Genomic DNA, 18,880 nt, shown 5'->3' on the forward strand with positions numbered 1-18,880 from the left:
TAAGACTTGTGAATTTTCTCGTATTTCCATTGTTTACATCATTTTCACGTCACACTTCCTCGAAACCACAAGAACTCTTTTATTATTTCACTTCAATTTTGAATGACGAAATAAACGTCGTTATTAACTTATAGCTCACACAAAGAGGGCAAATTTTGGGGTGCAACACATGGTGAAGGAAGGCATAGTCATTGGACACCTAATGTATGAACGAGGGGTGAAGGTTGAAAAAGCAAATATTCCAAAGCTTTCTACGGCACGCTGGTTTTTACCGGCGATTCATTAGGGACTTTTCAAATATTTTTAAACCTTTGACGAGTCTCCTTAAGAAGAATTCTGAGTTTATTTTTGATGAATAATGCCTCGAGTCTTTTCAAAGATTAAAGAACACACCAATTTATGTGCCAATAATTCAACCTCCGAAATGGAGTCACCCTTTTTAGATTATATGTGATGCAATTGATTATGCCATTAGTGCTATGTTGGGACAAACGATGGACAAAAAGATGCATGCGACTGTAACGATATATTATGCAAGCAAAACTCTGGACGAAGCTCAAATAAACTATGCTACCATTGAAAAAGAGCTTCTCTCCATAGTCTACGCTATTGATAATTTTCATTTTTACTTAGTAGGATAAAAATCATCATTTGTACTAACCATGCTACCATTAGACTATTCTTAAGCAAAAAGGACACAAAGCCAAGATTAATTCAATAAATTATGTTGTTACAAGAGTTTGATCGGGAGATCCAAGATAAGAAGGGAAAATAAAATGTGGTGGGGGATCACCTATCTAGGCTGAGTAGTTTGAAAAAGGAAGATTTTCCCTTGGACGAATATTTTCCCGATGATAGATTAATAATGATGACACGGTCTTAAGTTTCGTGGTATGTTGACTTTGTCAACTACCTCGCTGCTGGAGGTTTTCCTCCTGATATGGATTATCAACTTAGGAAAAATTTCATACATGATTTGAAATAGTACTATTGGGATGAACCCCTCCTATTTAAGAGAGGTTACAACGATATCCTCCAACGTTGTGTACCTGAAGAGGAGATGAAGAGCTTCATTACCCATTGCCATGCCTCCGCCTATGGTAAGGCATGCAAGCACGTCTAAGATAGCTTAAAAGATTCTTCAAGATAGCCTCTAATGGACCAAACTCTTTAAATATGTTCACATTTTTGTAACAAAGTTTGACCAGTGTCAATGCACTGGGAATATTTCGAAGAGGAACAAAATGTCCTTAAAGAACATCTTAGAGGTCGAGATACTTCATGGGACCATTTACATCATCCATGGGAAACAAATTCATTCTTGTTTTAGTCGACTATGTGTTGAAATGGATCGAGGCTATTATCTCACCTACAAATGATGCATGAGTAGTCATCAAGCTGTTTAAGATAATCATTTTCCCTAGGTTCGGAGTTCCCATGCAAGTCATAATTGATAGAGGACCCCAATTCATATCAAGGCAATTTGAGAATTTATTAAAGAAATATAGACCCCACTTCATAACTGATGGAGGATCCCACTTCATATCAAGGCATTCTGCTATAGAAAGTCCAAAGCCTTCACATATATTGCACTATGTGCTTTTATTTTAGATCTAACTTTACTTGATCATCAAGGATCTTGCTGATGTCATGACTAGTGTTCTTGACATTTGGCCTTAATCTTCTATTCACTTTCCTAGAACCTGATTCAAATGCACAATAGCATTAAAATAACCCTTCACTGGAGATTAGATTACAGCCTCCTATAGAGTTGGAGACAAAAACCTTGCCTTTGTTCTATTATTTTGAACTGTGAATTGAAACAGCTCAAATAAAAATGAAGTGCCCAACAAGTTCACTACTCTCATGCTGCTGATATCTCGGGCTTCTTCAATGCATGTCACTTTCAATTCTCTTGGGTGGAGACCCTGAGTTTCTTCATCTTGATCAACCTTTTTTTTGGACAATTTTCTCCCAAAACACTTAGATGTGCCTTTATGAGTGGACTTGAGAATCTCCTAAGTATCTTTGGCCACAACACATGTGATAATCAGTCTGAAAAAGTGCTTATCAACTCCATTGATTATGGCTTTGACAACTTCAAAGTTACGAAGAGCCAATTCATATTCTCCCATTCTGTATCCAAGATCAAGATTCTCCTATCATGACAAACTTGAAGATTATGTTGTCCAAAGATTTCCAAAATGTTATCATTCTATCTTTCTTAGGGACATTCAGTACCAAAAATTTATCTCCCTGGAGCTCACCTAATAGACAAAACAGGGTGCCTGCTCTGATGCCAATTGAAATTCTGGAACTTCTAATACATGTCATTGCTGATGTCCCAAAATCAGAACCTGATGTCAAGACAAATGTTACAACATCTGTTGACAACCTTACAGAATAAACCACACCAAACTATATATATGCAGACTTAAACTACAAAATGATAAACATCACAGACACCAATTAAGAACGATGTCTCAACACAAGTCATAATGTTAAGAAAAATGTCTTGACATCATCTGCTGACAGAACACTTTTACCAAACAGAAAATCATTCAGGATTAAGAAGTAGAATGGTAAATAAGACAATAGATTGTTAACCTAGTTCGATGCAACATCACCTACTCTGGGGGCTACCAAGCCAGGAAGGAAATCCACTATAATAGTATTAGTTCAAAGTCTAAACAATCCTAATTTACAACTTCTCTCCTAATCCCTACCACATGCAATTTCTAACTAAAAATCACCATCTAGATATGAGAGATCCCATCTCACTTCAAATCAACTTAGTGATAAAATAGTCTCAATCACAGTTACTGTTTCAAAACAAGTCACAATTCTAGTGACAACAAAATAGAAGATTATACTTCCAATAAACAATACTTAGTCAAGAACCTTAACTAAGAACAATACTTGATCTTACTTAAAAGCTTCAACCAAGAAAAATACTCAACTCTATGCTTAAAAGCTTTAAGAGTGAGAACAATAACTTGACGACCAGTCAAGTAACAAACCGTCCACCACATGGTATCAAAAGATACATGGGTGACTCTCAAAACTTAAGACTTCTAACCTTCTCCTAATTTTACAATTTTGAAAGACTTAGTTATATTAGGTCTAGGTTCCTCTTTAAATACTACTCAGCAGTCCATGGGTTTCGAAATCCTAAGCCATATATTACTTGATCCACAAGCTGAGAGCTGCACCAATCCTACAGAGAATTTCCTTAAATCTTGGAACACAATATTAAGTTTCCTAAATTGTCTCAATATCCAATTTTAGAACTTATGTACAGTTGGAGATTAGATCACTTATTCGAGATTAAATCTTCTTGACCTACATAAATATCTGTAATATACCCAAATCAAATCTGGCAAGATTTAAAACAGTCTATACTAATGTTCCGGTTCAACATGTAACAACATCTGTCAGATCATTTATCTTCAATGCAACCTTTACACTCTGATGTATCAGCTTGATTAAGATGTTATGACATCTTGCTCAGCATCTGTCATGAACCATGTTTTAGCAAAATTGTTGTCAATCCTAAAACTATGGTACTAACAACAACAATAATACTAATAATAATAGATAGATAGATAAATAGATAGATAGATAGAAGATATAACTAAATATGATGAAAGAAAAAAACAAAATGCATAAAAAAAATCACATGGAGCATGACGATAGGAAAAAATGAAATGAAACATAATATAGTATGAAATGTGATGATAGAAAAAAAATAAAGTTGTTTCATTATTAAATTAGAATTCGTGTTAGTTGATGACGTAAGAATCTAAAATCAATGATTCTGATCTCCGACATGGTGGCGTGAGGTGGACTTGTGAGATTAACATCCAACGTCCAAGTTAGTTACATAGTCTAAGATGAGTATAGTTTAAAGTGAAGATTAAAAAAGTGTGCTTTAAACCTTACGTGTGTTGACTTTATACGTTGAATAATCTTGATTGGGCTTGTGTATGATTGGCTGTTTGATTCCAAGATAAGGGAGTATTGATGAATTATATTGGGATCACAAACACTTTATATGGTTCTTAATCAATATTGAGAAAATCAACTTACCTGCATAAAATCACTTATGTGATGCTATCATGGAAACCAACAAAAATCACAAAAAGATTGTTCCTTATGAAAGACTTCTTTCTGAGTTGTTTCATCAGAGTAAGCTGATTAAGACTCTGATGACTTATGGTGCTTTAGAGGATTTGGAAGAAATTGTTGGCAATGTTCTTTCAATTGTTGCGCTAGAAAATATGAAACTAATTTTAGAGAAGGATGTGGTGCATCCTACAAATGTCCTAAGGATAAAAAATGACAAAACTGCCTTCATTAATAATTTCCCTTACATCTCCAAGTTGGACAATCCTGAAGTTATTCGGGAGTTCATCAAAATAACAGGGAGAGATACTGGAATCACTCTGACTATTGAAGACATTCCTGATGCTCTAGAAGGTAGTGTGTACAAGCCTCGAAGAAAATCTAAAGATAATCAGAATCTAACCCTTACAATATCTTGCTCAACAAATTACTTGTAACCAAATCTTTTTGTCAAGAACTTTAACAAGAACTTGGACTGAACAAATCTTCTTAGACACAAACACAATCACGGGCAAATTTCTTCATGAACTCTAGCTAACAGACTAAGGCTAGATGCTAGAACATCTTGTTCTACATACTTGCATAAAATACATCTTGTACATATGTTGTTTTACCTAATGGAGTCAATCAAAAGGAACTACAATTTTTTTTAACAACACATGCCTTGAAAGTAACACCTCTAAATGCAATACTCTTAAATGGACTTAATGCAATGAAAATGGTCATACCGCTGTATTAAACTGTAAAGAAAATCATGATAGAAATAATGTCTATCAACTATTCCAACGAGCGTTAAATACAATGTATGAGTTATTGAATTAAGAAAAAAAACATAAATAAATATATAAATAACATAAAAGTATAAATTCGTGAAATAGTTTGATTTATTAATTAGATATTTATAATAATTTAAAAGTTATGGTATTTATAAAAGAAGTTATCCTATTGACCATACAATTGTGGTCTCTAGAAATGATGTTTAATTTAAAAATTAGTACGCGGGCGTGTTATTTATTTTTGAGTGTAGATATGATAAAGTTATATATATATATATATATATATATATATATATATATATATATATATATATATATATATATATATAATTATTTTTTTTATGTATGCATATAAAAAAAAACATTGTAGTTTTGAATTTTGATAAAATTATTCTACAAATAATTGTAGTTCTTCTAAAAGAAAAGGTGTTTAAATATATATCTACTAGTAAATTTTGGAATGATATTTTAAAATATTAGTTAATAGAAAGGAATAAAATATTTTGTAGGATAAATTTATAATGATTAAAAAGTGTGTATTATATGAACAAAATTTAATTTGTTTACGTTATGAAAAAATGTTTTTATTGATAAAGAAAAAACAAAATAAAAGAATTTGATATGTGCAAAAAATAAATTAAAGTATAAGTTATATTGATAAAAAAAAGGGTACAAAATTGTTTAGAAATTTATTTGATTAATTAAAGAGGATAGTTATATAAATGTGTGAATAAGAATTTACATTGATTAAATTTAAGTGGAAGATTGAAAAGTTAAAAAATGAAAATGAAAAAACAAAAAGTTCCATTGCCGGGAATCGAACCCGGGTCTCCTGGGTGAAAGCCAGATATCCTAACCGCTGGACGACAATGGAATTGTTGTTTGGATTCTTTATTAGCAGCAATACAAACCAAAGCTATACCGTGCGATGCCAAAAAAGACTCGGAAAAATAGATGAAAAAATGCGGTGAGCGTGGATCGAACACGCGACCTTCAGATCTTCAGTCTGACGCTCTCCCAACTGAGCTATCCCCGCTGATGTTTGTTTATTACGTGGCACTTTACTACTCTCTATTCTTACACCACTACTCATGCCTTTCCTTCAAATATACCATACATTTCTGATTTTCCTTTATGTTTTCTAGTGCCTGCAAAATGATGCAGTGCTTTTTATTTGTTTTTTCATTTCACAACAAACAATTATTCAATGCCCAACAAGAATAACTAGTTCAATTTTTGTTTTAACCAAAAATATTTGTTTATTCAATTATTTATAAATATTGTATTATAATTTGCTTCAATTTTTATTTAAAACATATTGAGATAATAAGATAGTATTAATTAAATAAATATTTATTTATTTTTTTCCAAATTTGTTCAAACTTTTATTTATTTATTTATAACACATCAACATGAAACACGTTATTTACTATTAATTATTTCATTAATAAAATTTATTTTGAATCTGTCTTCCCTAAGAAATATTGTAGCCATATATGATTGATCATTTAAACCGATATTTTTACTTTGTTATAAAACTTTGGGGAATTTGAATGGATAAATGAAAATAGATAAGGGATGGTGTAACACCCGTAATTTCGTAATTTAATTTAATTATTTGAATTTATTTAATCATTCGGTGATTAAATTAAAATTTGGAAGAATCATGGGAATAAGAATATTGGGCTAGTAAGTGGTTAGTAGAAGGGAAGGTGCCAGTAGAGAGGCCTTTACTAACTATTTTCTATTTTTCATAAAATAGAGAAATTGTGGGAAAAAGGAAATTAGAAGCAACAAAACAGAAGTCTGAGAAAAGAACCGGAACGTGAAAAAGGAGAAGAAGAGGAAGAGAAGAACTCAAGATTTTGGCTAAGGTAAAGGGGGACTCTTCCGATTAACCTCTATTATTAGGTTGTAGACGATAGGATTGAGATTTGTATGTTATTGATTCAATAGAGAAATATGTTCTAGGTTGGGGTTTTGACATTTAGGTTCAATTTTATAGATTATGTGTAATTACATGTTTGTGATAATTAATGATGTTGGATGTGTTTGTTGATTGGGGATATAACATGTAATACTTGTAAATTGACTCTGTTTTTTGTGTACGATCGTAATGATTCGATTGGGTTGTGTTTGGGAATTTAAGTTGCTGTCAAAAGTGCTTTTTTTTTCTGCTGCAGGTTGTTGTAACCAACTAGGGGTGTGCTCAGAGATAGATAGAGTGAGGTGATAAGGAAAAACATTAGGCTTAAGGCTCAATCTACTAGCTAAGGGGTAGAGGCGCAAAAGTAAAAGGGAAGGTATGGATATATGAGGCCAAAGAGGGCCCTAGGGTGAAGCCCTAATCAAGCAAAAGAGAAAGACAAAGGGAAAAAGTGGTTGCCCCTCATGTTTCACCAGATTCCCAACTCTCTCTCTCTCTCTCTCTCTCTCTCTCTCTCTCTCTCTCTCTCTCTCTCTCTCTCTCTCTCTCTCTCTCTCTCTCTCTCTCTTTCTCTCTCTCTCTCTCTCAACGTAACTTCCTCTCTTCTCTCTCACTGAACTCTCTAATTCTCTCTAATTCTCTCAATGCCGCTCATGATCGAACCTTGATTAGGAGAAAATTTCCCATCATTGTCTCATATGCAATGCCAATAAATAAAACTCAAGGTCAATCACTTGATAGTGCATGATTCTATTTTCCTACTCCAGTTTTCAGTCATGGTCGATTGTATGTAACAATTTCAAGAGTTAAGAGCAAGAATGATTTGAAAATTTTAATTCACGGGAAGGACAAAGATTCATGTTTGACTACTATCAATGTTGTGTAGAAAGAGATCTTCCAAGAACTAGTAGTAGATAAACTTCTTCTCCTTTTCTTTGATTCTATATTTTCAATATTCCAAGTATGATGAATTTTATCTTAAAAGATATGAAAGTAGAAAGGTGTTGTCTTGTTTCCCTTTTAAGTTTCATTAAAATTATCCAGGTAAACCTACTATAATTATCTACTAGAGTAAGAAAGTATTTATGTCCATTAATGGAAGGGGTGGAGTACGGGCCCCATATGTCAGCATGCACAAGATCAAATATTTTAGATGAAGAAGTATTACTAATAGGGTATGGGAGATTTTTATGTTTAGAAAAATGGCATGTATCACAAGGGTCGGTTTTATTAAAGGGAATAAAGGGAAATTGAGTAGAGATACACTTGTGAACAGAATCGAAAAATGTGTCCTAGCCTATAATGCCATAATTTGGCATTGTCTAAACTAGAAGTAGTAGAAAAACTGGAAGCAAGAAAGGATGATGGAGGTTGGGCATGTAAAACATAGAGGTCTCCAAATCACTCAGCTGTACCAATCATTCGCTGGGACAAATTCTACAAGATTAGACATTTATCATTAAGAAAAGTGATAAAACAAGCAGAAGTGGAAGTTAGTTGGGTTACAGAAATTAAGTTGACATTAAAACTAGGTATGTAATAAACATTGTCAAGAGTAATTTCATTAGATAAGGTGACATAGCCATCTATGATGGCTTCTGTAGTAGTGCCATTAGGCATGTTCATAGTAAAAACGGGGATGGTGTTGTAGTCAGAAAAGTTAGATAGGGAATGAGTTATATGGTGAGTAGCACCAGTATCTATAATCCAAGGGATAGAATTTTTACCTAAAGGAGTAGAAATCGAATTGACATTACCAGAAGAGGAGATCACCGAGTTGACATCATATTCAATAGGAGTGGATACTGAAGGAGTGTTATTTGTGAAGTGATGTTAAAGGAGGTTGATAAGTTGATGGTATTGATCCTTAATATTCCCATGTGAGGAGTTGTTGAGTGAGGGAACAGGTTGTCCAGAAGAAGAAGTTTCTGCAGATGTAGAGTGAACAGAGGGATTATTGGGTCGATTCTGAAATCCAGGAGGGTAGCCATGTTTCACAAAGCAATGGTCGATGGTGTGATTGGTTATGCCACAATGTGTGCATACACGAACCGAAATTTTATTCTGGCGCAGACTTTTGCTATTTGAATGACAATCCCTTCCTCTAAAAGAAGATTGCTGAGAGCCACGACCACCCCCAAAATAGTATTGAACCTGAGAAACTAATGGTTGATTTTCAGTGGTGGAGTTTGGAGGAGTTAATTGCTTTTCGTATCTAAAAACAAGTGAGAAAGCCTTTTCCATGCTAGGTAGAGGATCAAGTATCATGATTTGAGAACGAACATGGCAACTTGTTTAAGCATTTTAGAAACTTGAGAACCATGTCTTGTTCGCGAAATTTGCGAAAGTCGGAGACAGCACCGCACATACACGGTATAGCACATGTGCAGTCACGGGTTGGTCAATAGGTGTCAATTTGCTCCCATATAGAGGTTAATTGCGTGAAGAAACTTGAGACGTCAAGATTACCTTGATGAAGATGAACAAGATCATCCTGCAAGTCAGATATACAAAATATGTCACCCTTAGAGAATTAGTTCCAGAGGTTTTCCTAGACACTGTGAGCATTATCAAATCCCGAAATTGATTGAGCAATAATATCAGAAATGGAGCGTGAGCCAAGAGAGAACGAGAATGTTGCACCGAATCCATGGATCGTGAGGGATGTTGGTCGGGTTGGGTTTTTGGAAAGTTCCATCGACAAAGCGTAATTGGTTTTTAGAGATAAGAGTAACCTTCATGGATTGTGCCCACGCTATGTAATTTTTGCTATCGAGAGGTGGGGTGACAAGAATCAGTGTGGGATTTTCATTTGGGTGGATATAATAGGGATTAGAGGGGTTGGTGGACAAATCAACAAAAGGTGTTTCCACCATGATTAGGGTTTCTTGTGATTTTGGTTTAAGAGATGAGAAAGGTTGACGATTTTCGCAGAATTTGGATAAGAAGATGATGGAAATATGAGAATGGTGATGAATCTTTGAAGGGAATCGATGGTTTTCGGGAAGAAAAAAACAAATTTTAGGGGTTGTTCATGAAGAAACAGAGGTATTTTGGTGGAAATTTGGTAAGATCGAGATGAGTATCGGTAATGAAATATGAAATATTGCAAGATTTGAAGCATATTTTCTCAAGATTGTTGAGATTCTTGAATAAATTGCAGAGAATGTTGGTAAGGAAAAAAACAAAATTGGGGCTGAGAGAGAAAGGTTCGTGATAAAAGAGAGAAAGAGTGGAGTTTTGCTTATCTGATTATTTTTGGAGATAGAAGGAAATTCTTAGGTGGCGAATGGGATAAGGGACAATTGTATGGCAAGGCATAAAGGAAACAATCTGATTCAGGCTGTTGATACCATCTCAATGTAAAAGGAAGTGATGTCATGCATCAGGAAGAAACAATAAGAAAACTCATGTGATTATTATTATGAGGCTATGTAGTACCTAGTGTATTTGTACCGAATCAACTATCTACCCAATAATAAAGTGTTGCCCAAACTGATCTTTTTACCCTTCCAAGCAATTATTTTTTTCCCTTGCTAAAGGTTATTCCAGTAATTAACAAAATAAAAATTGCTTCATGCCAATTGTTCTCTCCTCATTGGTCACTTCAATGATATGTTGTACTTTCACGTTTTATCTTCTCTCTCACACTTTTTCTCTTCTCTCTCACACGTTTTCTCTTTTCTCTTTCCTTTTCCCTCCAAACCCTAGCACAGCCACCCCTTTCTCCACCCTCTGCGCTGCTGAAACTATTTGGGAAAAGGAAGACGAAGCAACTCGCAGCAAATGCAGAAACTCATAGCCATGCAAATATTCGTCTCCGATTCTACGGTATCTTAGAAACTCTTCTACCATTTCAATATCTCCTTCACTTCTTCTCATTTTATTTAGAGTTGGATAAATATTCGTTTGTGTTTGATTTCATTTGTCGTTTGATTTCATTTTCGTTTTCGTTTTAACTCCTTCATATTCTTAGATCTATGGTGCTATGATTTTATTTTCATTTACTTCTTCTAATTTGTGGTGTTTTTATTTATTTTTTGTTAGGGGTTTTTATTTCAGAAGAAAGAAACAACTAAGCAACAAATCTTTTCAATGGATAGCGGAATTTCAGATCTGGGTTTGACCACTACATCTGGATAGTTAGAATGATTTATGTCTACTTCCATCCAAATGTAATATCGTATACTAGCTTGTGTTGTAATGAGTGTTATTTTAAAGTGTTATTGAGCTATTTTAAATTTGACATATTTTACCATTTCAGGTTGAGAAATGGATGGAAAAATTGGAAGAATGTGAAATCAAGAGAAAAGTAACAATCAAAACCATCATTATGTTAGTTTCTTTATTTGTGAGTTACATGGCTTCTTATTAACCTTTGCTTAAATTATTCATGGTTTTCTTTTCTTTTTTTTTGTTGTTGTTACTTTATGAATGTTTGTTATTTCCATCATGCTTTTAGAAAACATTCAATTCCTATACTTTTTCATAATCAAATGTTAGTTAGTACCTTAGCTGTTATGAATTTACCATTGATTTGATTTTATTGCAGTTTGAAAAAGCACTTAATCAAATTAAAGACGATTCCAAATCAAATCCTGATGCAGCCCCTCAAATTGTTTTGGAAAATAGTCAACCTAATATATTTTATCAAAGAATGTATTTTGATTTAGTGCAGTCATGATCTTAGCTTCCTTTTTTTATATTGTATTGCAAATGTTTCTTCTTCATTTCTGGTTTTAGTTAATTTTTTCTTTGTTTGCAGATAGAAAACCTTCTTGATTGTGCTGTAGCCAAAATATGCAGGAAACCATTGAAAGTTTTTGTTGAAGTGAATAAAACCGGAGAAACATGTAAGTTACACCTGATAGATTTACCAGCAAATTCAGTATCTAAATCTGTAAATAAAATTGACATGGTTTAGTTTGAAGACTATTAAGTTGCCCGAAAGAGTTTTTGTTGTAGGTTGAAAGAGTTTCTCATAGAGATGACATGCAACAATTTGTGCAGAATAATTTTTGAATAAATTTAAACGATGCTGTTTAGTTCTATCAATATGTCGTTGAGTATCCATAACTTGGTTTATGTGAGTTGGTTTATGTGAGTTATTTTATATTAGTGACTTGCTGCTATGAACCTGTAAGTATTCTATTCCGTTTCTGATTTTCTCTCAGCCCTTTTTTGTTAGAAATTAAATCGATTATGGAAGCCTGTTAGTGATGTTGAATTCTTTTATATTTTTGGTGTTTGATACAAAACCGATCTGTGCCAATTGATTTACGCGATAGCTCGGGGTGAATGTACATGTTGTTGGAGTTAAGATTTAATTATAGTTCTTCCTTGTCTTCTGCTCCTTTTCTTCTCCGCATACTCAAACACTGCTGAGTTGTGTTTGTATGTCTAGACACCATCATTTCATGATTTCTCCTCCCTTTAAAATTGTTTAGATTTTAATGGACTCCATGTGTTTGATTTTAATACTAAATTACCCAATTTCAATTTGTTACAGGAATACTAAACCAAATTGGTTGGAGCTTGATACAATTAACTTTGGTCTTTGAAACTGTTACTGATGATGAGGTTGTTAATTTTATCAACTCAAAGGCCAATATTGCTGTCATATACCATATTATTCAGGACTGTATAGGGTTATAACAGATAGAATTCTAATTATTTATAATGCAAAGATTACTCCAATCATCTACATCTTGATGAAGTTATGATGTTGAGAATGACAAAATTGAAAATTGGCATAAATGACAAAATTGCTATCATAAAATTATTATTGTTTTATTGAAAAAATTAAAAAATTGCTACTGCAAAACTACTAATGTAAAATTACCATGGTTTTATTAATTGTTACTGTTTTATGAATTGCTAGATTGTTTTATTAAATGACAAAATCGAACAAAAATGTTTACTCCATTACTTTTAAAGGCTAGAGCTAAATATATTTGGTAGTTTAACAATAATGCAGAATTCAATATATTTAGCTACACGATAAAAAAAACTTAATTATGATCAACATGTTCCACTACATCCACTCTAAAAATTAAGAATTCAACATGTTTTGGTACATGACAACCATGTACTAATACAAAGTGATTAATACAAAATAATTGAATAACTTCAATCAACTAAACTATATCTAAAATTAACTCAAATCAAAACTCCAAGTAGTAATAGAAATATGTCTTCCTCCAATGCCATGTTCCCTTCTCTGCATATAACAAAATTTTAATAAATATGAGATTAATTATTAATTTTTTTCACGGGTCACTATCAAGACAATATCTATTTTAATTTAATCAATTATTATCTTAATTTAAGAGATAAAATTTTTATCTTTAATTTTTTCTCCATCTCCCTATTTTTTTCCTTCTTTTTTGTATGATTATTTAATATTTAATATAATTAAATTTATATGATTTTTGTTTATTTTAAAAATAAGTAAATATTTCAAATTTTGTATCTATTTCTAAAATTTAATATTTTTATTTCTTAAAATTTCATTTTTTTTCTTCAACTCACATGTCCTTTTTTTATATGGTTATTGAATACAGTTAAACTTTTATGATTATTATTCATTTATAATTAAATCATTCATTTCAAATTTACATGTGTCCAAATATACAACATCATAATTAAATTACCCATGCGTGAGCACGGGTCTCTTACTAGTACTAACAACGGTAATATTGTATAAAGAGGCTAAAAGAGAATAAAATAATTATTATAGAAGGCCTATACTTAAGAATTAATACAATTTTCTTAGTATTTTCTCATCAATTTTATATCAGACTTTAGTTTAGTACATCAACCAAAGGGAACCCGTGCGACAACACGAGTATTTTACTAGTTTAGCTATAAAAGGACACTGAAATCCACTACAATCATCTCTTGGTGCATCTACAACCGTTATCTATATGTGAACTACTTCCTCTATCTCACAATGAGAGAAGATTACAAGAACAAGAAGATTCTAAAGCGTAGATGAGAAGTTTACAAGAACAAGAAGTTCTAATACTTTGAAAGGGAAGTTTACAAGAACAAGAAGTTCTGATACTGAAACGCTTCAAGCACCAACAAAGCTGCAACGAATATTCTGATGATTAGAAGATCGAATTACATTACTCTATTTAAAGCAAGATCAATTAGTAACGGTTGGAACATAATGGTGGTAGACAGAATCTTTATTTTTGGAAATAGCTTTAATCAACATTTCTTCAACCTTCCAAAACAAGAGAACATGTCTCTCAACGGATCAAAAGCTCCACCCTATATAAAGAGGACATCGTTGAAAAAAATCAAGAGAACTCTCACGCACGCACGAATTCAAAGAGCGCTCATAATTTTCATAATCATTCTCTTTCTCTTATTTTTATATTGTGTTAACACATCACAGTTGTGATATAGCTTTTTAGAAGCAATTAGTCAACACACTCAAAGATATAAGTTTGTAATTGTAATACCTCTAGAAAACCGAATTGTGGTTGTTCTCGAGAAGACTTAGACGGTTGTGTAAGTGTAATTGTAATCAATTTTTGATTAGTGGATTAAGACCTCGTAAGAGAGAGGCGAACCTCTATAAATTTGTGGTGCGATTCTTCTATCCCTTATCTATTTTCATTTATCCATTCAAATTCCCCAAAGTTTTATAACAAAGTAAAAATATCGGTTTAAATGATCAATCATATATGGCTACAATATTTCTTAGGGAAGACAGATTCAAAATAAATTTTATTAATGAAATAATTAATAGTAAATAACGTGTTTCATGTTGATGTGTTATAAATAAATAAATAAAAGTTTGAACAAATTTGGAAAAAAATAAATAAATATTTATTTAATTAATACTATCTTATTATCTCAATATGTTTTAAATAAAAATTGAAGCAAATTATAATACAATATTTATAAATAATTGAATAAACAAATATTTTTGGTTAAAACAAAAATTGAACTAGTTATTCTTGTTGGGCATTGAATAATTGTTTGTTGTGAAATGAAAAAACAAATAAAAAGCACTGCATCATTTTGCAGGCACTAGAAAACATAAAGGAAAATCAGAAATGTATGGTATATTTGAAGGAAAGGCATGAGTAGTGGTGTAAGAATAGAGAGTAGTAAAGTGCCACGTAATAAACAAACATCAGCGGGGATAGCTCAGTTGGGAGAGCGTCAGACTGAAGATCTGAAGGTCGCGTGTTCGATCCACGCTCACCGCATTTTTTCATCTATTTTTCCGAGTCTTTTTTGGCATCGCACGGTATAGCTTTGGTTTGTATTGCTGCTAATAAAGAATCCAAACAACAATTCCATTGTCGTCCAGCGGTTAGGATATCTGGCTTTCACCCAGGAGACCCGGGTTCGATTCCCGGCAATGGAACTTTTTGTTTTTTCATTTTCATTTTTTAACTTTTCAATCTTCCACTTAAATTTAATCAATGTAAATTCTTATTCACACATTTATATAACTATCCTCTTTAATTAATCAAATAAATTTCTAAACAATTTTGTACCCTTTTTTTTATCAATATAACTTATACTTTAATTTATTTTTTGCACATATCAAATTCTTTTATTTTGTTTTTTCTTTATCAATAAAAACATTTTTTCATAACGTAAACAAATTAAATTTTGTTCATATAATACACACTTTTTAATCATTATAAATTTATCCTACAAAATATTTTATTCCTTTCTATTAACTAATATTTTAAAATATCATTCCAAAATTTACTAGTAGATATATATTTAAACACCTTTTCTTTTAGAAGAACTACAATTATTTGTAGAATAATTTTATCAAAATTCAAAACTACAATGTTTTTTTTTATATGCATACATAAAAAAAATAATTATATATATATATATATATATATATATATATATATATATATATATATATATATATATATATATATATATATATATATATATATATATATATATATATATATATATATATATATATATATAGAGAGAGAGAGAGAGAGAGAAGGGATCATTTGACACCGGTGTCAAAATATTAATTTTGACACCAAATTCTACCCCTTTATTCTTAACAATTCAAAGGTTAGGATACATTCACTTATAACTAACACATGAGTTTTTTAAGGAAATATATCCTAACCTTTGAATTGTTAAGAATAAAGGGGTAGGATTTGGTGTCAAAATTAATACTTTGACACCGGTGTCAAATGATCCCTTCTCATATATATATATATATATATATATATATATATATATATATATATATATATATATATATATATATATATATATATATATATATATATATATATATATATATATATATAACTTTATCATATCTACACTCAAAAATAAATAACACGCCCGCGTACTAATTTTTAAATTAAACATCATTTCTAGAGACCATAATTGTATGGTCAATAGGATAACTTCTTTTATAAATACCACAACTTTTAAATTATTATTAATATCTAATTAATAAATCAAACTATTTCACGAATTTATACTTTTATATTATTTATATATTTATTTATGTTTTTTTTTCTTAATTCAATAACTCATACATTGTATTTAACGCTCGTTGGAATAGTTGATAGACATTATTTCTATCATGATTTTCTTTACAGTTTAATACAGCGGTATGACCATTTTCATTGCATTAAGTCCATTTAAGAGTATTGCATTTAGAGGTGTTACTTTCAAGGCATGTGTTGTTAAAAAAAATTGTAGTTCCTTTGATTGACTCCATTAGGTAAAACAACATATGTACAAGATGTATTTTATGCAAGTATGTGGAACAAGATGTTCTAGCATCTAGCCTTAGTCTGTTAGCTAGAGTTCATGAAGAAATTTGCCCGTGATTGTGTTTGTGTCTAAGAAGATTTGTTTAGTCCAAGTTCTTGTTAAAGTTCTTGACAAAAAGATTTGGTTACAAGTAATTTGTTGAGCAAGATATTGTAAGGGTTAGATTCTGATTATCTTTAGATTTTCTTCGAGGCTTGTACACACTACCTTCTAGAGCATCAGGAATGTCTTCAATAGTCAGAGTGATTCCAGTATCTCTCCCTGCTATTTTGATGAACTCCCGAATAACTTCAGGATTGTCCAACTTGGAGATGTAAGGGAAATTATTAATGAAGGCAGTTTTGTCATTTTTTATCCTTAGGACATTTGTAGGATGCACCACATCCTTCTCTAAAATTAGTTTCATATTTTCTAGCACAACAATTGAAAGAACATTGCCAACAATTTCTTCCAAATCCTCTGAAGCACCATAAGTCATCAGAGTCTTAATCAGCTTACTCTGATGAAACAACTCAGAAAGAAGTCTTTCATAAGGAACAATCTTTTTGTGATTTTTGTTGGTTTCCATGATATCATCACATAAGTGATTTTATGCAGGTAAGTTTATTTTCTCAATATTGATTAAGAACCATATAAAGTGTTTGTGATCCCAATATAATTCATCAATACTCCCTTATCTTGGAATCAAGCAGCCAATCATACACAAGCCCAATCAAGATAATTCAACGTATAAAGTCAACACACGTAAGGTTTAAAGCACACTTTTTTAATCTTCACTTTAAACTATACTCATCTTAGACTCTGTAACTAACTTGGACGTTGGAGTACTAATCTCACAAGTCCACCTCACGCCACCATGCCGGAGATCAGAATCATTGATTTTAGATTCTTACGTCATCAACTAACACGTATTCTAATTCAATAATGAAACAACTTTATTTTTTTCTATCATCATATTTCATACTATATTATGTTTCATTTCTTTTTATTCATTTTTTCCTATCCTCATGCGCCATGTGATTTTTTTTATGCATTTTGTTTTTTTCTTTCATCATATTTAATTACATCTTCTATCTATATATTTATCTATCTATTATTATTAGTATTATTGTTGTTGTTTGTACCATAGTTTTAGGATTGACAACAATTTTGCTAAAACATGGTTCATGACAGATACTGAGCAAGATGTCATAACATCTTACTCAAGCTAATACAGCGGAGTGTGAAGGTTGCATTGAAGATAAATATTCTGACAGATGTTGTTACATGTTGAACCGGAACATTATTATAGACTATTTTAAATCTTGACAGATTTGATTTGGGTATATTACAGATATTTATGCAGGTCAAGAAGATTTAATCTCGAATAAGTGATCTAATCTCCAACTGTACATAAGTGATCTAATATTTAGGAAACTTAATATTGTGTTCCAAGATTTAAGGAAATTCTCTGTAGGATTGGTGCATCTCTCAGCTTGTGGATCAAGTAATATATGGCTGATGATTTCGAAACCCATGGACTACTTAGTAGTATTTAAAGAGGAACCTAGACCTAATATAACTAAGTCTTTCACAATTGTAAAATTAGGAGAAGGTTAGAAGTCTTAGGTTTTGAGAGTCACCCATGTATCTTTTGATACCATGTGGTGGACAGTTTGTTACTTGACCGGTCTTCAAGTTATTGTTCTCACTCTTAAAGCTTTTAAGCATAGAGTTGAGTATTTTTCTTGGTTGAAGCTTTTAAGTAAGATCAAGTATTGTTCTTAGTTAAGATTCTTGACTAAGTATTGTTTATTGGAAGTGTAATCTTCTATATTATTTTGTCACTAGAATTGTGACTTGTTTTGAAACAGTAACTGTGATTGAGACTGTTTTATCACTAAGTTGATTGGAAGTGAGATGGGATCTCTCATATTTAGATGGTGATTTTTAGGTAGAAATTGCATGTGGTAGTGATTAGGAGAGAAGTTGTAAATTAGGACTGTTTAGACTTTGAAATAATACTATTATAGTAGATTTCCTTCATGGCTTGGTAGCCCCCAGAGTAGGTGATGTTGCATCGAACTGGGTTAACAATCTATTGTGTTATTTACCATTCTACTTCTTAATCCTGAATGATTTTCTGCTTGGTAAAAGTGTGTTCTGTCAGCAGATGATGTCAAGACATTTGTCTTAACATTATGATTTGTGTTGAGACATCCTTCTTAATTGGTGTCTGTGATGTTTATCATTCTGTAGTTTAAGTCTGCAT

General features: G+C 31.8%; 4 non-coding genes across 4 annotated transcripts; 2 read left to right on the forward strand and 2 right to left on the reverse strand.

Moving 5' to 3' along the window:
- Nucleotides 1–5,703: 5,703 nt before the first annotated feature.
- Nucleotides 5,704–5,775, reverse strand: TRNAE-UUC (transfer RNA glutamic acid (anticodon UUC)). Its single transcript has one exon. It is a non-coding gene; the product is annotated as a tRNA-Glu (tRNA).
- Nucleotides 5,776–5,864: 89 nt separating this feature from the next.
- Nucleotides 5,865–5,937, reverse strand: TRNAF-GAA (transfer RNA phenylalanine (anticodon GAA)). The gene has a single exon. It is a non-coding gene; the product is annotated as a tRNA-Phe (tRNA).
- Nucleotides 5,938–14,983: 9,046 nt separating this feature from the next.
- On the forward strand, nt 14,984–15,056 carry TRNAF-GAA (transfer RNA phenylalanine (anticodon GAA)). The gene has a single exon. It is a non-coding gene; the product is annotated as a tRNA-Phe (tRNA).
- Nucleotides 15,057–15,145: 89 nt separating this feature from the next.
- Nucleotides 15,146–15,217, forward strand: TRNAE-UUC (transfer RNA glutamic acid (anticodon UUC)). The gene has a single exon. It is a non-coding gene; the product is annotated as a tRNA-Glu (tRNA).
- Nucleotides 15,218–18,880: the final 3,663 nt, after the last annotated feature.

Source organism: Vicia villosa, linkage group LG7, assembly GCF_029867415.1.
Source record: "Vicia villosa cultivar HV-30 ecotype Madison, WI linkage group LG7, Vvil1.0, whole genome shotgun sequence".
NCBI lineage: Eukaryota > Viridiplantae > Streptophyta > Magnoliopsida > Fabales > Fabaceae > Vicia > Vicia villosa.